This window comes from Leptonychotes weddellii, chromosome X, assembly GCF_054177405.1.
Source record: "Leptonychotes weddellii isolate Sample4059 chromosome X, ASM5417740v2, whole genome shotgun sequence".
NCBI lineage: Eukaryota > Metazoa > Chordata > Mammalia > Carnivora > Phocidae > Leptonychotes > Leptonychotes weddellii.
In genome coordinates this window covers 56,068,574-56,090,803 of record NC_138385.1, presented here as the reverse complement: position 1 = coordinate 56,090,803, position 22,230 = coordinate 56,068,574, and the positions used below count along the sequence as shown (strand labels likewise).

At 36.7% G+C, this 22,230-nt stretch overlaps 1 protein-coding gene and 2 pseudogenes across 5 annotated transcripts in view; 2 read left to right on the top strand and 1 right to left on the bottom strand.

Moving 5' to 3' along the window:
• The window catches only part of LOC115941091 (uncharacterized), a 448,023-nt gene that overhangs the window by 107,460 nt on the left and 318,333 nt on the right, over nucleotides 1–22,230 (top strand). For 2 of the 5 annotated variants that reach the window (XR_014141290.1, XR_014141285.1), the window contains exon 6: nucleotides 16,883–19,292. The exons of 2 other annotated variants lie outside the window; for them this stretch is intronic. The gene's annotated coding sequence lies outside the window, so the exon portion shown is untranslated. One more of the 5 variants, XR_014141286.1, reaches the window with a different exon arrangement.
• On the top strand, nucleotides 8,256–9,406 carry LOC102728521 (dnaJ homolog subfamily B member 6 pseudogene; annotated as a pseudogene).
• On the bottom strand, nucleotides 14,504–15,812 carry LOC102728214 (heterogeneous nuclear ribonucleoprotein A1-like; annotated as a pseudogene).

Sequence of the window (22,230 nt, the reverse complement as noted above, 5' to 3'; positions counted from 1 at the left end):
AGGAGAGGTGGAGACCCGGTCAGAAACCAAACTCCCAACAAGACTAATCATGAACACCACAAACACAGATAAAGGAGAGGAACAGACTCCACACCAGGCACCTCAGATATGGGGGACCCGCACTGGGAAGATAAGTACCCATAATATTTGGCTTTGAAAATCATTGAGGCTTAACTTTGTGATTTTTTTTTTGCATTCAGTGGGGCTTAACTCCAGGTACTTTAAAAATCAGCAGGTTCAGCTAGTCTTTGCCCTTAAAGAGACAGCATAACAAGCAACCTCACCAAGATACAGCACAGAAGCAGCAGTTTGAAAAGCACCTAGGGTATACAAGAAAATTTCTTTAATAAATTCAGAAAGTGTGTTGGAGGGGCAAGGATCTTTAGGAGACTTCTTCAAGAAAAAAAAAGGGGGGTTGGCTGGCACCATTTCTCTCCCCTCTCCAGCCTAGATACCTGCACACATGCTGAAACCAGAATAAACACTCTCCACATAGAATGTTAACACAGCATGCCCAGGCCCCATCATTTCCTGTAGATCCACCACATCCAACCTGCACCACTCAGCAGGAATCCTTCCAAAGTGGCACCTAACCTGTCTCATTTTGTAAGAAGCCCAGTGACCAGCAGCACTCCAAAGTGATTCTTGCCCTGGAAAGAGGGGAAGATAATCACATACCAGTTCAACTACAGTCCCAGTAGTGGGCTGGGGGCCGACATATGATCAGACTGCTGGCCCTGACTACAAACAAAAACCTCACACTGGGCAGTACAAGGAGAGAGACCTATAGTTCAGGGTCACTGAAAACCCAACAGATTGTGGGCAGACATCTAATCACATTGCAGGCCCCACTCACTAATTAGAACCTCTCAGGGGACACCACAGGAGAGTGCCCTGCAGTTTGGTGGAACTACAACCCTGGCAAGCAGGCTAAGGGAAGGCAACTGATCAACTTCAACTAAAACACCAGGGTGATGCCAGACTAGACCCTTAAAAGCACAGGTACCAAAACCTCCCCACAATAGGCCACAGGGGCCATGGCAACCGACTGGGCTAAAAGCAAACGTGGCTCAACCACAACAATAGGGTGTACAAAACACACATAATATAAACACCTGAAGTGCTTACTTCTGGTGAACAGGGGACACTGCACTACAGGGCCCTACAGGACCTCTTCATAAGGCCACTACCTACAGGATCAGGAGATGTAGCTTACTTTCCTAATACATACAAACAAATAAAGATAGTTATGCAAAATAAGGAGACAGAGTTATATGTCCCAAATGAAGAACATGACAAAATCACAGCAAAGAATTAAATGAAATGAAGATAAGCAATATGCCTGATAGAGAATTCAAAGACTCAAATAAATAAAATCACAAATGAGAGAAATCACAACCAACACCACAGAAATACAATCATAAGAGCATATTATGAAACACTATATGCCAACAAACTGGATAATCTGGAAGAAATGTATACATTCCTAGAAACCTATGACCTACTAAAACTGAAGCAGGAAGAATTAGAAAATTTGAACAGATTACCAGAAATGAAACTGATTCAGTTATCAAAAAACTTCCAGGAAACCAAAGTCCAGGACCAGATGGCTTCACAGGTGAATTCTAACAAACATTTAAAGAAGAGTTAATATCTATTCTCAAACTTTTCCAGAATATAGAAGAGAAAGGAAAACTTCTAAATTCGTTCTATGAGGCCAGCATTACCCTGATATCAAAACCAGATAAAGATACCACAAAAAAGAGAATTACAGGCTGATATCTCTGATGAACATAGATGTGCAAATCATCAACATATTAGCAAACTGAATCCAACAATACATTAAAAAATGATTCTCCACAATCAAAGAGGATTTATTTTCAGAATGCATGTGTAGTTCAGTTTTCACAAATAAATCAACATGATGCATCACATCAATAAAAGAAAGGATAAAAACCATATGATCATTTCAATAAATGCAGAAATAGCATTTGACAAATACAACATCCATGATAAAAACACAATAAAGTAGGATTAGAGAAAACATACCTCAATATAATAAAGGCCATATATGAAAAACCCACAGCTAACATCATAATCAATGGTGAAAAACTTAGAGCTTTCCCCTAAGGTCAGGAACAAGACAAAGAAGACCACTCTCACCACTTTTATTCAACATCATACTGGAAGTCTTAGCCACGGCAAACAGGAAAAATAAAAGGCATCTGGATTGGTAAGAAAGAAGTAAAACTGTCACTATTTGCAGATGACATGATACTATATTCAGAAAATCCTAAAGACTCCACCTAAAAACTACTAGAATTGATAAGTAAATTCAGTAAGGTCACAGGATACAAAATCAATGTAAAGAAAGTAATTGTATTTCTATACACTAATAATGTATCAGCAGAAGGAGAAATTAAGAAAACTATCCCTTTTACAATTGCACCAAAAATAATAAAATACCTAAGAATAAACTTAACCATGGAGGTGAAAGACCTGTACTCTGGAAACTATAAAACATAAAAGAAATTGAAGATGACACCAACAAATGGAAAGACATTCCATGCTCATGGGCTAGAAGAACAAACATTGTTAAAATGTCTGTGCTATCCAAAGCAATCTACACATTTAATGAACCCCCCATCAAAATACTAATAGCATTTTTCATAGAACTAGAAGAAACAATCCTAATATTTGTATGGAATCACAAATACCCCTAATAGCTAAAGCAATCTTGAAAAACAAAACTGGAGGTATCATAATTCCTGATTTCAAATTATATAACAAAACTGTAGTAATCAAAAGAGTATGGTACTGGCATAAAATAGACACATAGATCAATGGAATGGAATATAAATCCCAGATATAAATCAGTGGTTATATGATTAATTCATCTTCAACACGGAGGCAAGAATATGCAATGGGAAAAAGAGTCTCTTCAACAAATTGTGCTAGGAAACTGGACAGCTGTATGTAAAAGAATGAAACTAGACTCCTTTCTTTCACCATACACAAAAGTAAACTCAAAATGAATTAAACCTAAATGTGAGACCTGAAATCATGAAGTCCTAGAAGAGAGCACAGGCAGTAACTTCTCTGACATTAGCCATAACAACATCTTTCTAGATATGATTTCTGAGGCAAGGGAAACAAAAGCAAAAATAGACTATAGGGACTATATAAAAAGAAAGCTTTTGCACAGCAAAAGAAACAACCAACAAAACTAAGAGACAACTTCCTGGGGTGCCTGGGTGGCTCAGTTGGTTAAACATCCAACTCTTGATTTCAGCCAGGTCATGATCTTAGGGTCCTGGGATTGAGCCCTGCATCAGGCTCCCTGCTCAGTGGGGAGTCTCCTTGTCTTCCTCTCTCTCTGCTCCTCCCCCAGGTCATGCTCTCTCTCTCTCTCTTAAATAAATAAATAAATAATCTTTAAAAAATAAAAGACAACCTACTGAATGGGAGAAGACATTTGCAAATGACATATCCAATAAAGGATTAGTATCCAAAATATATAAAGAACTTATAGGGATGCCTGGGTGGCTCAGTTGTTTAAGTGTCTGCCTTTGGCTCAGGTCATGATCCCAGGGTTCTGGGATCGAGTCCCCACATTGGGCTCCTTGCTCAGCATGGAGCCTGCTTCTCCCTCTGCTTGCTGCTCCCCAATTGTGCTCTCTCTCTCTCTCTCTGACAAATAAATAAAATCTTTTAAAAAAAGAACTTATACAACTCAACACCAAATACACAAATAATCCAGGTAAAAATGGGAAGAAGACACATACAGACATTTCTCCAAAGAAGACAAACAGAGGGCCAACAAACACATGAAAAGATGCTCAACAACACTCATCATCAGGGAAATCAAATCAAAACCACAGTGAGGTATCACTTCACCCCTGTGAGAATGGCTAAAGTGAATCACAAGAAACAAGTGTTGGCAAGGATGTGGAGAAAGGGGAACCCATGTGCACTGTTGGTTGGAATGCAAATTGGTGCAGCCACGTAGAAAACAGTATGGTGGTTCCTCAATAAGTTAAAATAGTATTACCATATGATCCAGTAATCACACTACTGGGTATTTACGCAAAGAATATGAAAACACTAAGTCAAAGTGATATATGCATCCTATGTTTACTGCAGCATCATTCACAATAGCCAAGCTATGGAAGCAGCCCAAGTGTCCAAGGATTGATGAATGGATAAAGAAGATGTGATATATACATTTCAGATATATCTGTGATATATTTTTAGCTGAATAGTATTCCATTAATAATGGAATACTATTCAGCTACAAAAATTAATGAAATCCTGTCATTTGCAACAACATGGATGCATCTAGAGAGTATAATGCTAAGTGAAATAAGCCAGTCAGAGAAAGACAAATACCATTTGATTTCACTCATATGTGGAATTTAAGAAACAAAACAAATGAACAAACGGGAGAAAAAAGAGAGACAAACAGAAAAGAAAAAATGGCTAGTCAGAATGGCTAAAATGAACAACACAAGACACAACAGATGTTGGTGAGGATGTGGAGAAAGGGAACCCTCTTACACTGTTGGTGGGAATGCAAACTGGTGCAGCCACTCTGGAAAGCAGTACGGAGGTTCCTCAAAATGTTAAAAATAGAGCTACCCTATGACCCAGCAATTGCACCACTAGGTATTTACCCAAAGGATACAAAAATACTGATTAAAAGGGGCACATGCACCCCAATGTTTATAGCAGCAATGTCCACAATAGCCAAAATATGGAAAGAGCCCAAAAGTCTAAAGTCTATCAACTGATGAATGGATAGAGAAGTTGTGGTGTATGTGTGTGTGTGTATGTGTGTGTGTGTGTGTATATATATATATATATACAAACATTATATGTATTCATATATAGTTATATATGAATATTACTCAACCATAAAAAAGAATGAAATCTTGCCATTTGCAACTATCTGGATGAAGCTAGATGTGGATAGAGCCAGGGAGTATTATGCTAAGTGAAGTAAGTCAGAGAAAGACAAATACAATATGATTTCACTCATATGTGGAATTTAAGAAACAAATAAGCAAAGGGAAAAAAAGAGAGAGAGAGAGAGGCAAACCAAGAAATAGACTCCTAACTATAAAGAACAAACTGATGGTTCCCCGAAGGGAGGTGGGTGGGAGGATGGGTTAGTAGGTGATAGGGATTAAGGAGTACACTTGTTGTGATGACCACTGGGTGTCATATGTAAGTGTTGAATCACTAAATTGTACACTTGAAACTAACATAACTAACATACTAACTGTATGTTTAACTGGAATTTAAATAAAAACTTCTAAAAATTTGCTACCATCTGTCCTCATACAACACTATCAAAATATCATTGAATATATTCCTTATGCTGTAACTTTTATTCCTGTGTGTGTGTGTGTGTGTGTGCGTGTATACATCTTCCACTTGGATTACTCCCATATTTTGGCTATTGTAAATAATGCTGCAATAAACAAAGGGGTGTATATATCTTTTCAAATTAGTGTTTTAATTTAATTTGGGTTAATACCCAGTAGTAGTATTATTGGATCACATGGTATTTCTATTTTTAATTTTTTGAGGAAACTTCATACTGTTTTCCACTCGGCTGTACCAATTGACATTCCCACTAAGGGTTCCTTTCTCTCCACATCCTTCCCAACACTTGCTATTTCTTGTCTGTTTGATTCTGGCCATTCTGACAGGCATGAGGTAATATCTCATTGTTGTTTTGATTTGCATTTCCCTGATGATTAGTGATGTTGAACATCTTTTCATGTGTTTTTGGCCATCTATATGAGGAAGACATAACAATTACCTCCTAATAACAGATCCTCAAAATATATGAAGCAAAAATGAACAGAATTGAAAGGAGAAACAGACATTCTTCAATAAGAAATGGGAGGCTTCAATAGTCTACTTTCTATAATGGATAGAGCAACCAAAGAGAAGATAAGTAAAGAAAGAGAAGACTCAAACAACTCACTGGACCAAATAAACCTAATAGACATATAAAGTACACTCAACTCAAGAATAAGAGAATAAACATTTTCTCACATGCACATGGAACATTCTCCAGGATAGAGTACATAGTAAACCACAAGTCTCAATTGATGTGAAAAGATGGATATGATACAAAATATATTAACTGACCATGGCAGGATAAAGTTAGAAATCAATAACAGAAGAAACTAGAAAATTCACAAATATATTAAAATTAAACTCTTAATTTTAAGCAATCAGTCAATGGGTAAAAGAAGGATTCACAAGGGAAATTAGAAAATACCTAAAGACAAGTGTAAATGAAAACACAATATATCAAAATAATGGGACACAGACAGAATAGTTCTCAGAGGGAAATTTATAGTTGTGAATGTCTACATCAGAAAAGAATAAAGATCAAATCAATAACCTTACTTCAAACCTGAAGAAACCAGAAAAGAAAGAGTGAGCTACCCCAAAGCTAAATAAAAAAGGAAATAATAAAGATTAAAGTAGTGATAGGGGCGCCTGGGTGGCTCAGTCATTAAGCGTCTGCCTTAGGCTCAGCTCATGATCCTGAGGTCCTGGGGTCGAGCCCCACACGGGCTCCCTGCTCCGTGGGAAGCCTGCTTCTCCCTCTCCCACTCCCCCTGCTTGTGTTCCCTCTCTCGCTGTGTCTCTGTCAAAGAAATAAATAAAATCTTAAAAAAATTAAAGTAGTGATAAACAAAATAAAGACTAAGCAAACAATAAAGAAAATCAATGAAATCAAAAGATGATTCTTTGAAAAGAAAAACAAAATCACCAAATGGTTAGCTAGACTGAGAAAAAGAAGATACAAATAACTAAAATGAGAAATGAAAGTGGCAGCATTACTACTGACTTTAACAAAATTAAATGAATTGTAAGAAAACAGTATGAAAAATTGTACATCAAATTAGATAACAGAAAAATGGACAAATTCCTTGAAAAGCACAACTTACTTAAACTAACTCAAGAAGAAATAGAAAATCTCAACAGACCCATAACAAGTAAAAAGATTCAATAACTAATATAACACCCAACAAAATAAAATCCTGAGTTAAATGGCTTCACTGGTGATTTCTACCAAACATTTAAAGAAGATATAATACCAGTACTTTTAGAACTCTTTCAAAAAATTAGAGAAGAGGACACTTGCTAATATATCCCATAAGGCTGGCATTACTCTGGTCCAAAGCCAAATAAAAGCACCACAAGAGGGGCTCCTGGGTGGCTAAGTCAGTTGGGCATCTGACTCTTGGTTTCAGCTCAGGTCATGATCTTGGGGTCGTGAGATTGTGGGGCTCGTTGCTTAGCAGGGAGTCTGCTGGAGATCCTCTTCCTTTCTCTCCCTCTGCCCCTCCCCTCCCACTCTCTCTCTCTCTCAAATAAATAAATCTTTAAAAAGACACTATAAGAAAGAAAATTACAAATCAATATTCTTTATGAATATAGATGCAAAAGTATTCAACAAAATATTAGCAAACCAAATCTAGTAGCATATTAAAAGGATCATTCACCATGACCAAGTGGAATTTATCTCAGCTATGCAAGGGTGTTTCAACATAAGGAAATAAATGTAAGATATCAGATGAATAGAACAAAGGAAGAAATCCTCATGATCATCTTAATTGATTCAGGAATGGCATTTGACAAAATCCAACATGCTTTTGTGATATACACTCTCAGAAAACTGGGAACAGGGGAAGTTTCTCAACATAAGAAAGGGCATTTATGAGAACCCCACAGTTAACATCATATTCAATGGCGAAACAATGAAAACTATACTCCTAAGGTCACTAGCAAGAAAAGATGCCCACCTTCACCCTTTGCAATTCAATGTTTTACCAGAAGTACTAGTCAGAACTATTAGAAAAGAAAAATGGAAAGGGCATCAGAATTGGAAATGAAGGAGTAAAATTATCTATATTCATAGATTATATGATCCAATTTTTAGAAAACCCTAAAGAATCCACTAGAAGCTACTAGAACCAGAAAACAAATTCTTTAAAGTTGGAGGGTACAGATCAACACATAAAAATCATTTATATTTCTATATGCCAGCAACAAACATTCCAAAAATGAAGAATGCAGTTCCACTGATAATAATATTTTAAAATATTAGATCTAAGGAGAGTATAGCAGGAGAAGCTGTGGCCTCTGACACTTTCACCAGAACAGTCATGCCAGAACCAAGGGGAGGCCCAGGCTGCCACCCTGTTGTTCCTCCTTTCTGCTAATTGCTCCTGCATCCTTGGACTCATTCCAACAGCCTGTTAAAATATCTGAATTACTATGAAGTTCTAGGCATGCAGACACATGCCTCAGCTAAGAATATCAAAAAGGCATATTGAATACTGGCCCTGAAGTGGCATCCAGATAAAAATCCCAAGAATAAAGAAGAAGCAGAGAGAAAATTCGAACAAGTAGCTGAGACATATAGGTGATAACAGATGCTAAAAAATGGGACATCTATGACAAATATGCAAAGAAAGATTAAATTATGGAGGTGGAAATGGAAGTAATTTTGACAGTCTGCTTGAGTTTGGCTTCACATTCCATAATCCAGATGACTTTTTTCAGGGAATTTTGTGGTGGAAGACACCTGTTTTCACTTGATTTTCTCAGAAACCCTTTTGAGGACTTTTCTGGGAATCAAAGGAGCCCCTTCACCATGGGAGCAGGAGCCAAGGCACAGGGTTGGTTTTCTCTGCCTTCAGTGGATTTCCATTTTTTGGAGGTGGGCTTTTTTTCTTTTGATTCAGGATTTACTTCCTTTGGTTTACTAGGTCAGAAATGGGGGGGGGGCTCACTTCATTTTCTTCCATGTCATTTGGTGGTAGTGGGATGAGCAACTTCAAATCTATATTAACTTCTACTAAAATGGTTCATGGCAGAGAAATCACTACAAAGAAAATTGTCAAAAATGCTCAAGAAAGAAATTAAAGAGGGCCAGTTAAGTCCTTAACAATAAATGGCAAAGAGCAGCAGCTATGCTTGGGTAAGAAGTAATTCAATGCATGCAGTTAACAGAAATGTTAAACTATAACAAGCACCATTTGAGGATTAACAGGAACATTTTTTGAAGATTTCTAAAGAGTTCAACTCTCAGTATAAGTGCACCTCATCTAAAGTTTTTATAAACAGCTCATCAGAGCCCCTATTCGTTATAGACTTTTGAGTTTATTGTTGGGACTACATGATAGTAGCATTTTTTATCTTTGAAATTGTTGTAAATCTCTGTATGTACTTTGCTTATTTTTATTAAGTGTAATCAAAGGTGGCCCTGACACTTTCATTCACTAACACCAGCACAGACCTGCTTTTCCATTGTTTTTGAAATGTGAGCTAAGTAGTGTCAGTGTTCTGTGAAGTTAATAGTGCCAGGATGAATCTTCTTCAAAAATAATTTCAATTATTTTTAGTATTACTATTAGTAGTGAAAAATATTAATGTATTAATCATAATACATGTCTGGTTTAATGTAAATTTAAGATTTTTCTAGTTGTGTATGAATACTGGCAACTTAGCAAGTTTTAACAATTGTTCAAATATGTAACATTAAGCTTATGTTTAAAAAAGTGAAACTGGTAAACTGGGTCTTTGTCATTGGCTTAAAAAAAGAAATGTGAATGTGTTTGGTGCATACTTTCCTAAGTGAGACCTGTAAAAAGTAAATTAATTAAAAATTAAATCATTAGCAATAAATCTAGCTAAGGAGGCAAATGACTTGTACACTGAGAACTATAAAACATTCCTGAAAGAAATTAAAGAAGACCTAAATAACTGCAAAGACATCTTGTATTTATGGATTGGAAGACTTAATATTCTTAAGATGAAAATACTACTCAAGATGATCTACAGATTCAATGTAATCCATATCAAAATTTCAATGACTTGCTTTGTAGAAATAGAAAAACCTATCTTAAAATTCATATAAAATCTCAGGAGACCCATGTTAGTGCAAACAATCTTGAAAGAAATGAATAAATTTGGAGGACTTAGAATTCTGAACTTCAAAACTTACTACAAAACTACAGTACATAAAAGAGTATGGTATAGGTATTATGGACAGACATATAGAGCAATGGGATAGGATAAAATCCCAGAAATAAACCCACACATATATGATTAATTCCTTTTTGACAAAGTTGCCAAGACTCAATGGGGGAAAAGACAGTTTTTTCACAAATGTGCTTGAAAAACTGGATATCCATATGTAAAAGAATAAAATTAGATCTTTAACTTACACCATATACACAAATTAACTCAAAATGCATCAAAGACCTAAAATTATAGGATAAAACTATAAAACTCTTAGAAGAAAACCCTGAAGAAAATCCTAATAACATTGGATCTGGTGATTTCATGGATATGATACCAAACACACAAGAAACAAATGAAAGAATAAATTGAATTTCATGAAAATTAAGAAATTTTGTGCATCAAAGGGTGCTATAAAGAAACCAGAAAAATAACCTTTAAGCCATATATCTGATAAGAGATTAGTATCTAGGGTAAATAAAGAACACCTAAAACTCAACAACAAAAAGACAAAGAACCCAATTCAAAATTGGGCAAATGACTTAGACATTTTTCCAAAGAAGACAGACAAATTGCCAATAAGCTCGTGAGAAGATGCTTAACATTATATGTCACTAGGGAAATGTAAATAAAAACCACAATGAGATGCTATTTCACACCTACAAAGATGTCTATAGTTAAAAAAAGAAAAGAACAAGTGTTGGCGAGGATATGGAGAATTTAGAACCCTTGTGCATTCATTGCTGGTGGAAATATAAAAAGGCACAGTTGCCATGGAAAACAGTTTGGCAATTTCTCAATAGGTTAAACATTGAACTACCATATGACATGGCAATTCCACTCCTAGGCATATATCCAAAAGAATTCAAAACAGGGACTCAAACAGATATTTGTACAGTGTTCATTACAGCTGTATTCACAATAGCCAAAAGATGGAACCAACCCAGTGTCAACCAACAGAGGAATAGAATATTATTTGGTCATAAAAAGGAATGAAATTTTGATATGTGATATAACATGGGTGAACCTTGAAAACATTAGCTTAGTGAAATAAGCCAGACACAGATGACAAATATGGTGTCCTTTCAATTTTATGACATACCTAGAATAGGCAAATTCCAAGACTGATAGTAGAATAGAGGTTACCAGAGACTGGAATTGGGGGAAGGGCAAGTCTTTGTTTACTTGGTACAGAGAGTTTTTGTTGGGATGATGAAAAAGTTTTGGGTATTGATTTAGTGGTGATGCTTACAGAACATTGTGGAGTGTATTTAATGCCACTGAATTTAACACTTACAAATGGTTAAAATGATTAAAAAATACATATATTTTACCACAATAAAAAAATGAAGGAGAAATTAAGGCATATTCAGATCTATAAAAACCAAGAGTTTGTCACTACCAGACCTGCCCTTCAACAAATGCTAAAAGGAGTCCTTTAGGCTGATATGAAAGGATACTAGATGGTAACTCAACTCCACATAAAGAAATGAAGAACAGCAGGGAAGATAACTAAATAGGTAAATGTAAAAGCCAGTATTACTGTATTTTGGGCTTATAACACCTTTTCCCTTATACGTGATGATTTATAGCAGCATTATTCATAATAGCCAAAAAAGAAAACAACCAAAATGTCCATCAACTCTTGAGTGGATAAATAAAATGTGGTATAACCATACAGTAGAATATTATTCAGCAATTAAAAAAATGAAGTACTGAGACATGCTGCAACATGGATAAACCTTGAAAACATTACACTAAGTGAAAGAAGCCACATACAAAAGACCACCTGTGGTATGAAATAATCAGATTAGACAAACACATAAAGATACGAAGTGGATTAGTTAATTGCCAGCATATGAGAGGAAAGATGAATGTGGACTAACTGCTAGTAGGTATGGTTCTTTCTTTTGGGGGTTGTCCATTGAAGTATTCTGGAGTTAGATAGTGGTGATGGTTGCAAAACTAGTGAATATACCACAAACCACTGAATTGTTTAAAATGGTGAATTTTATGTCATGTAGTTTATTTGGATTAAAAAAACCCTATAGGTGTTTCTATGGCCACAAGTTATTTACAACCCTCCCACATGCAAAATACACTCACCTCCTACAAAGGCCCACAAAAACCTCCTCTCATTACATCTCATTACACCATTAGCTCAAAGTCCATGATTTCATCATCTAAATCAGATTCGTGTGCAGATGAGGTTTGTCAGGTGTACTTTCTTAAGTAAATCACCTCAAGTATGGTTCCCCTGAATCTGAAGTTCTGTGCATTTCCTTCATTCAACATACAGGGTAAGACTGTATGAAAAGGAAACCCCAATAGACATTCCTATTCAAATAGGGAGAAAATGTGAGGCACAGAGGAATACATAGAAATTCTGAAATGTAAGCAGGAAAATTTTAGAAGTTTCTTTATTACAACTCAGTCCCATTCCTGCCCAAGAATAATTTTCCATGGGGGTGCCTGGGTGGCTCAGTTGTTAGGCCTCTGCCTTCGGCTCAGGTCATGATCCCGGGTCCTGGGATTGAGCCCCACATTGGGCTCCCTGCTCTGCGGGAGCCTGCTTCTCCCTCTCCCACTCCCTCTGCTTGTGTTCCCTCTCTCGCTGTGTCTCTCTCTGTCAAATAAATAAATAAATAATCTTTTTTTTTTTTTCAAAAAGAATAATTTTCCATGGTTCTTGGTTCTCCCTCAGGGTTCTTTGTTCCACCCTCTATGTTATCTTTCCTTATATGATAGGTAGCCTGTACTTTCAACTGTGTAGCTTTTGCAGTTTGCTCACTGCAAGTAGGTTTTGAGGTTTGAAGTCCTTTTTCTTTTCTTTTTTTTTTTTTGTGGTATTTCTATCCTTGTCATTAAAAGTTGGTGATGTGTCTGGAAATACAATTATTTCAAAATAATTTTTGGTCTCCTGTGAATAAACACCACACCCCAAAATCGCTTCCATTAAGCCCTTCTTCACCTTGGTCTTCTTTTGGGAGGTTTGTATAATAAAGTCTTTATATTTCTTTTTTAAAAATTTTTTAAAATTTAATTTTATTATGTTATGTTAGTTACCATACAATATATCATTAGTTTGCAAAAGTACAGGTCTTTTACCTCTTTGGTTAGGTTTGTTCCTAGGTATCTTATTATTTTGGGTGCAGTTGTAAATGGGATTGATAATCCTTGATTTCTCTTTCTATTGCTTCGTTATTGGTGAATAGAAATGCAATAGATTTCTGTGCATTGATTTTGTATCCTGCGACTTTGCTGAATTTGTTCATCAGTTCTAGCAGTTTTTTGGTTGAGTCTTTCAGGTTTTCTATGTATAGTATCATGTTATCTGCAAATAGTGAAAGTTTTCCTTTTTCCTTGCCTATTTGGATGGCTTCTATTTCTTTGTGTTGTCTGATTGCTGGGGCTAGTACAATGTTGAATAAAAGTGGTGAGGGTGGACATCCCCATCTTGTTCCTGACCACAGAGGAAAAGGTCTCAATTTTTCCCCATTGAGGATGATATTAGCTGTGGGCTTTTCAGATATGGCCATTATATTGAGGTTTATTCCCTCTAAAACCTACTTTGTTGAGACTTTTTATCATGAATGAATGTTGTACTTTTTCTGCACCTATTTTTTTTATCATGAATGAATGAACGTTGTACCTTTTTCTGCACCTATTGAAATGATCATATGGTTCTTATCCTCTCTTCTTTTTGTGATGTATCACGTTGATTGATTTGTGAATATTGAACCACCCTTGCATTCCAGGAATAAATCCCACTTGATTGGGTGAATTTTTTAAAAAAAAGTATTGTTCCATTTCGTTTGCTAGTATTTTACTGAGAATTTTTGCATCCATGTAGAGTGATATTGGCCTGTAGTTCTCCCTCTCTCTCTTTTTTTTTTTGTGGTGTCTCTTATCTGGTTTTGGTATCAGGGTAATGCTGGCCTTATAGAATGAATTTGGAAGCTTTCCTTCTTTTTCTATTTTTTGGAATAGTTTGAGAAGAATAGGTATTAACTCTTCTTTAAATGTTTGGTAGAATTTGCCTGTAAAGCCATCTGGTCACGGACTTTTGTTTGTCGGGAGTTTTTAGATTATCGATTTAATTTCTTGGCTGGTTATCAGTCTATTCAGATTTTCTATTTCTTCCTGCTTCAGTTTTGGTAGTTTATATGTTTCTAGGAATTTATCCATTTCTTCTAGGTTTCCAATTTGTTGGTATATCGTTTTTCATAATATTCTCTCCTTCCTTTATTTCTTTAGGCATAGTTTCCTTTACTTCTTTGAAGTGAATTCCTTTGAACTAATGGTTACCTTCAAGTCTTTGTCTCTTAAATAGATCATCTGCTTTCTTTCACAGGCCGTTTTTCTTACCTACTTCTCCCTGCCCCCCTTCCCCCGCCATTTATGGGTTAGATGTTCTTATTTCCTTGAATATCTCAATTTTTTAAAAAAAGACACATTTATTCAGCATCATGATCAGACTATTATATTTAGCAATCAACAGCATGGGTGCAAAAAAAAAATCTACATTAAAACCCTTTGTTGGAATGCTTTACACTTTCCACAGAACAGAAACTAAAATAACCTGTTATACAATTAGTCACAAATACAGTCCTTGAGTTTTTTGCCTATACACATGAGTATTGTCTAAAATGTGTCTTCTTTGTAGCAGCTAGGCCTTGCCACTACTGTGCTTGGCTGAGTTCACAAATCTGTTGTAACCTGTAGCTTCCCTGTCACTTCTCTGGCTCTCCTCTCCTGCTAAGCTTTGTTTCCTGGCAGTAATTAAAACCTTCTGCCACAGCCATAGCTACTGCTGCTGCTGGAACCACCATAGCCACCTTGGTTTCGTGGTTTGGCAAAGTATTGGCCTCCACCACCATAGGGGCCAGAGCTTCTGCCTCCAAAATTTCCTCCTTTCATGGGTCCCAAATTTGAGGATTGATTGTTGTAATTGCCAAAATCATTATAGCTTCTGCCACCTCCAGAGTTGCTTCCATCATTACCAAATCTGTTATAGCCATCCCCACTGCCACCATATCCACCACCACGACTGCCACCAAAGCCACCTCGACCACTGAAGTTCCCTCCACGACCAAACTTGTCATTCCCACCAAAACCACCTCCACGACCACCACCAAAGTTTCCAGAACCACTTTGACCTCTTTGGCTGGATGAAGCACTAGTCATCTCTTGCTTAGATAGGGCTTTCCTTACTTCACAGTTGTGGCCATTCTCAGTATGGTATTTTTGAATGACAATCTTGTCTACAGAGTCATGGTCATCAAATGTTACAAAAGCAAAATCTCTCTTTTTGCCACTGCCTTGGTCAGTCATGATCTCGATTACTTCAATTTTCCCATACTGTTCAAAATAATCTCTTAGATGATGTTCTTCAGTGTCTTCTTTAATGTCACCAACAAAAATCTTTTTCACAGTTAAGTGGGCACCAGGTCTTTGAGATCTTCTCTTGAGACAGCCCTCTTTGGTTCCACAACTCTTCCATCCACCTTGTGTGGCCTTGCATTCATGGCTGCATCCACCTCCTCCACAGTGGCATATGTAACAAACCCAAAGCCTCTGGGGTGCTTGGTGTTTGGATCTCTCATTACCACACAGTCTGTAAGCATTCCCCATTGCTCAGAATGGCTCCTCAGACCCTCATCGGTTGTTTCAAAGCTCAAACCTCTGATGAAGAGCTTCTGCAGCTGTTCAGGCTCTTTGGGAGACTCTGACTTAGACATGACGGCGGTGGGAGGGGAGACTTTAAGGATGCTTACTCGGCGGCATCCACGGGCAGAAAGCGAATATCTCATTATTTTTTGTGAAAACTAGACATCTTAGGTAATATGTTGAATACTGGATCCTAACTTCTAACCCTCTCCAAGACTCATTTTTATTCTTGTTTACTTGGTTATTGTTGTTTTATGGCTCAGCTGTTTTAGTGAAGTCTATTTCTTAGTGGTGTGAAGCACTTGTATTGTTCTTCAGAGGGTGAAGACTTGAGCATGTGCGTAGTCATCTTGGGATCACAGAGAGTATAGCAGTGCTTTTTGACTCTCTTTCTGACCTCTCTTTTCAGCTGTCTGCTTTATTATACTTCACCTATTAGGCTCTACTAATTACCAACTGACTGTTATGTTTTCAACAATGCTCTGAAGCATAAATTGCTTAGCAGTCTGATTTAATTAAATTCACAAAGTTATAGTTTGAAGCCAATCTTTGTAGTTTATTCCACTCTCAGGAAAGTTCTTTTTAGCTGTATCTTTCCCTGGTTTCTCTGGCAAAGTAGCCAACTTATGGTATAACGTCTTGCTCTTAAAGGGGAGAAACTAATTTTTTTTTTTAAAGATTTTATTTATTTGTTTGTCAGAGAGCGAGCGAGCAAGTGAGAGAGCACAAGCAGGAGGAGTGGCAGGCAGAGGTAGAAGCAGACTCCCCGCTAAGCAGGGAGCCCAACTTGGGACTCGATCCCAGGATCCTGGGATCATGACCTGAGAAGAAGGCAGACGCTTAAACAACTGAGCCACCCAGGCATCCCAAAACTAATTATTTCAAGAGTGCCCCTTAGATTTGAACTTCCTACACTCTCAAATAGTCATTTGCCTTGGGTATAGCTTGGAGCTTACTTTTCTTATGGACTGTCTCTGCCCCTGGAAAACCCTCTGAAAAACTACTGTGGGTACTGGGTGAAGTGGTAGTCTACTGGCTTTTTCTCTCCCTGTGTGGAACCTCTGCCCCATGAAAAAGCTGGGGCAAGGGTGAGAAGTCAGGGTTCCAGGGTTCTAGTCCTGCCATGCCTGGAGTAAAATCTCCATCCTATCAATAGGAACTGGATGAAGGAAAAGAGCCCTCAGACTCTTGGCTGTACTCACCAGGAATTTGATCTTTACAACTTGGAGTGCAGAAGAAATTCTGGCAGCCAGGTGAGATATGGTAAACCTTGACTGGGAGCTATACACAGACCTTATATGTTCCACAAAAATTTACCTAAAATGCATCATAGACCTATATGTAAAATGCAAAACTATAAAAATTCTATAAGATAGAAGAAAATCTAGATAACCTTGTGTTTGACAGTGGCTTTTTAAGATACAATGCCAAAGGCATAATCCATCAAAGAAAGAAGTGATAAAGTGGACTTTTTTAAAATTAAAAATTTCTGCCCTGCAAAAGGCACTGTCAAGAGAATGAGCAGATAAGCCACAGGCTGGGAGAAAATATCTTCAAAAGATATACCAGATAAAGGACTGTTATCCAAAATGTACAAAGAACTCTTAAATCTCAACAGTAAGAAAATGAACCTGATTTTAAAATGGGAAAAAATCTGAACAGACATCTTACCATAGAAAATATACATATGGAAAATAAGTGTATGAGAAAATGCTCACCATCATGTCATTAGGGAATTGCAAATTAAAACAACAGTGAGATATCATTACATATTCTATGGCTAAAATCCTAAATACCGGCAATACCAGATATTGTCAAGGATTTGGAGCAAGAGGAACTCATTCTGGGGGGAATGTAAAATGGTAGAGTCACTTTGGAAGAAGGTTTGGCAGTTTCTCATAAAGCTAAACATAGACTTAACCATGTCATACAGCAATTGCCCTTCTAGGTATTTATCCAAATGAGTGAAAACTTACGATTACACACAAAAATGTACACAGGAATATTTATACTAGCTTTATTAATAGTGGCCCCAAATTGAAAGAAACCAAGATGTCCCATTATAGGTGAATGGTTAAACTGGGATTCATCCATAAAATGGAATGTTATCCAGGAATAAAAAGAAATGAGATATTAAGCCCTGAAGAGACATGGAGGACATTTAAATTTATATTGTTAAGTGAAAGAAGCCAGTCTGTTAGTTTATGAATTAGGATATAGTTTATCATGGTGAACATTCCATGTGAATTCTACTTTTAATGGGTATAGTGTTCTACAAATGTCAGTTATTATAAGTTGATTCTAGTGTTGTTTAGATTTATTCTTATTAACTTTCTAGCTAATTCTTCTGTTAATTCTTCAAAGTATTGAAATCTCCAAATACAATTGTGGATTTGTCTGTGTCTCCTTGCAGTCTGTCAGTTTTTGATTCAGGTATTGTTATGTTTTCTTGGTAAATTGCCCTCCTTATCACTGTGTAATGCCCCCTCTTTATCCTGAGAATATTCCTTCTTCTGAAATCTACTTTTTGATTTAATATAGCCATTCCAACTTTCCTTTGAATAGTGTTTGCATAATATAACTTACCCATGCATTTTTATTTAAATTGTGTTTCTGATAGAAAGCATATAGTTGGGTATTGAGGAAGATTTGAATAACTACTTAAGTTATCTTAATGTTTTATGTGACTATACAAGCTATTTTTTATTGTCTGTTTTGTCGTTACATTTTTGTAAGAATTTGTCTGTTTCCTCTAAATTTACAATAATACTGGCATGAATTATTGATAATGTTTCCTAATCTTTGTGTTTTTATGTTCCCTCTTTTTTCATATTATTACTATGTACCTTTTCTTATATTAATGAATCAGCCAAACATTTGTCTATTTTATTATTTTTTTTAAAGAATTTATTTATTTGAGAGAGAGAATGAGTGAGAGTAGGGGAGAGGGAGAGAATCTCAAGCAGACTCTGCACTGAGCACAGAGCCCAACACAGGGCTTGATCTCACAACCCTGGGATCATGACCAGAGCCAAAACCAAGAGTCAGATGCTTAACCGACTGAGCCACCCAGACACCACTTATTAATAAGTTTTGTAAAAGAAACAATTGTGGGGTTTTATTTTATTTTACTTATTTTTTCAAATATTAGGTTTTATTGATCTTCTGTAATGTGTCTTTGTTTTCTATTTCATGAACTGATGCTTTTACCTTTAATACCTCCTTTTCCTTTTTCCTATTGTTCTTACTATATTCTTAGCCTGGATACTAAGCTCATTAATTTTCACCTCCTTTTCTTTTCTAAGTATTTAAGGCTATAAATTTCCCTTGAAACATGCTTTCACCATGTCTCACAGGTTTTTAATGTGTTTTCATTATTGTTAAATTTTAAGATGTCCCTCATGATTTATTTGATCCATAGAAGGAACCCTCATGTGCTGTTGATGGGAAAACAAGCTGGTGCAGCCTTTGTGGAAAACAGTATGGGTGTGCTTCAAACAATTAAAAATAGAATTACCACATGATCCAGTAATTCCACTACTGGATATAGTTTTTAAAGATTTTATTTATTTATTTCAGAGAGAAAAAGAGAGTGAGCACACACACAAGCTGGGGAGATAGGTAGAGGGAGAGGCAGAAGCTGACTCCCAACTGAACAGAGAGCCTGATGTGCTGCTCTATCCCAGGAGCCTGAGATCATGACCTGAGCCGAAGGCAGACGCTTAACCGACTGAGCCACCCAGGCACCCCCCACTACTGGATATTTACCCAAAGAAAATGAAAACACTAATTCAAAAGGGTATGTGTACCCGTTTATTGCATTTACAATAGCCAAGCTATGGAAGCAACCCAAGTGCCCATCCAGAGATGAATGGATGAAGAAAATGTGGCATAAATACACAATGGAATATTGTTCAGCCATTAAAAAGAATGAAATCTTGACATTTGCAACATGGATGGAGCTAGAGTATAAATAATGCTAAGTGAAATAAGCCCATCAGAGAAAGACAAGTACCGTATTTAGAAATGTGCTTTAAATTATGAAATATGTGTAGATGTTTCATTTACCTTTATTAGTGTGGTAAGACAGCCATGAATCCTATAATGCCAATTCTTTAAATTATGAAGTAATCTTTCTGATCTAATGCAAGATCATTTCTTGTGACTATTGCAAATGTGCCTTAGATGGATTATTTCTGTAATTCTTCGAAGCAGAAGTGCATATGTTTCCATTTCCATTTGGTGAGGCTTATGGATTGGGTTGTTTAAATCTTCTGTATACTGTTGATTTGTATATGTGATTTCTCAATAATTGAAAAGGTGTTGAATTATTTCACTCACTTTGTGGATCTGCAATTTCTCCATGGACTTCTATTAATGGTTTGTATATTTTGAGGGTATTTCTAAATGTATATGCAATATTACATAACATTTTCATGGAAGTAACATCCCATCAACTTTGCCATACCCTGTTGGTTAGAAGCAAGACACAGATCCTGTCCACTTTTAAGGGAAGGAGATTACACAGTGTAAGGATCATGATAGATCTTTTAGATCTATCTTTAGAGTCATAGTTTTACAATAAATATTTATTATGATTAAACACCTCCTGGATCATTTAAGTGGCTTAGAACACTTACACTTCAACTCCATTTATACCCATCCCAACTTACAATTGTCATATATTTGACAAGGTAGACTTCATTAAATTAAACACTTTTGCTCTGAGCAAAGTAGTGCTAATGGAAAGACAAGCCACAGACTCGGAAAACCCATTTCCAAATAACACACCTGGCAAAGGACTTGTATCAAGAATATATGAGGATTGCACTCACATGTGGAATTTAAGAAACAAAACAAGCAAAGGGGAAAAAGACTGAGAGGGAGACAAAGCAAGAAACAGACTCTTAATTATAGAGAACAATCTGATAGTTACCAGAGGGGCGGGGGGGTTGAGGGATGAGTGAAACAGGTGATGGGGATTGAGGAGGGCACTTGTGATGAGCACGGGGTGTTGTATGGAAGTGTTGAATCACTATATTGTACACCTGAAACTGATATAATACTGTATGTTACCTGGAATTAAAAAACCTAAAGAATAGGGGTGCCTGTGTGGCACAGTAGGTTGGGCTTGAATTCAACTCTTGGTTTCGGCTTCAGTCATGATCTTGGGGTCATGGCACTGAGCCCTGTGTTGGGCTCCCCACGCAGTGTGAATTCTGCTTGGGTTTCTCTCTCCTTCTCCCTCTGACTCTCTCTCTAAAATAAAGAGGTAGATCTTAAAAAAAAAATACATAAGGAAACCTAAACACGCAATAGTAAGGAACAACCCAAGAAAAATGGGAGGCAAAAGATAAGAAGATATTCAGATGCCAAATAAGCATATGAAAAGATGCTCAAACTCATATGCCATTAGGGAACTGCAAATTAAATCTACAATGAGATAACACTATATACTTAGTAGAATGATTACACATTTATTTTTTAATTAATTTTTAATTTTTATTGTTATGTTAATCACCATACATTACATCATTAGTTTTTGATGTAGTGTTCCATGATTCATTGTTTGCGTATAACACCCAGTGCTCCATTCAATACGTGCCCTCTTTAATACCCATCTCCTTTAAAAAATATATAATACCAAATTCTGGGGAAGATGTGGAGCAACTGGAACTCATGTATTTGTGGTGGAAATGCAAAATGATACAGGAAGTTTGGAAAGGCTTGGTGCTCATTCCCACTCCTAGGCATTTACCCTATAGAAATGAACATTTATGTTCACACCAAACCAGTACCTGAAAGTTTATAGCAGTTTTATTCATAATTGCCCAAACTGGAAACATCTCACATGCCCAGCAAGTAGTTAATGTATAAAATACTGTGGCACAGTCCTACAATGAAGTACAACAATAAAAAGGGATAAACCAATGATTCTCATAACATGGATGAATTTTTTTTTCTTTTTTTTTAAGGCTGGAGAATTCATTTTTCATTAGCTCAGAGAACCTTGTACATATATCTCTCAGAACAGGATCCCACTGAGGTGAAAGAGAAATGTCACTATCACTGAAAAGATGATCATGGCCTCACATACTGGTCTCCTTTTTTTTTAATTATGTTATGTTAATCACCATACATTACATCATTAGTTTTTAATGTAGTGTTCCATGATTCATTGTTTGCATATAACACCCAGTGCTCCATTCAATACGTGCCCTCTTTAATACCCATCACCAGGCTAACACATCCCCCCACCCCCTTCCCCTCTAGAACCCTCAGTTTGTTTCTCAGAGTCCATAGTCTCTCATGGTTCGTCTCCCCATCCGATTTCCCCCCCTTCAGTTTTCCCTTCCTGTTATCTTCTTCTTCTTCTTCTTCTTTTTAACATATAATGTATTATTTGTTTCAGAGGTACAGGTCTGCGATTCAACAGTCTTACACAATTCAGAGCACTCACCATAGCACATACCCTCCCCAATGTCTATCACCCAGCCACCCCAT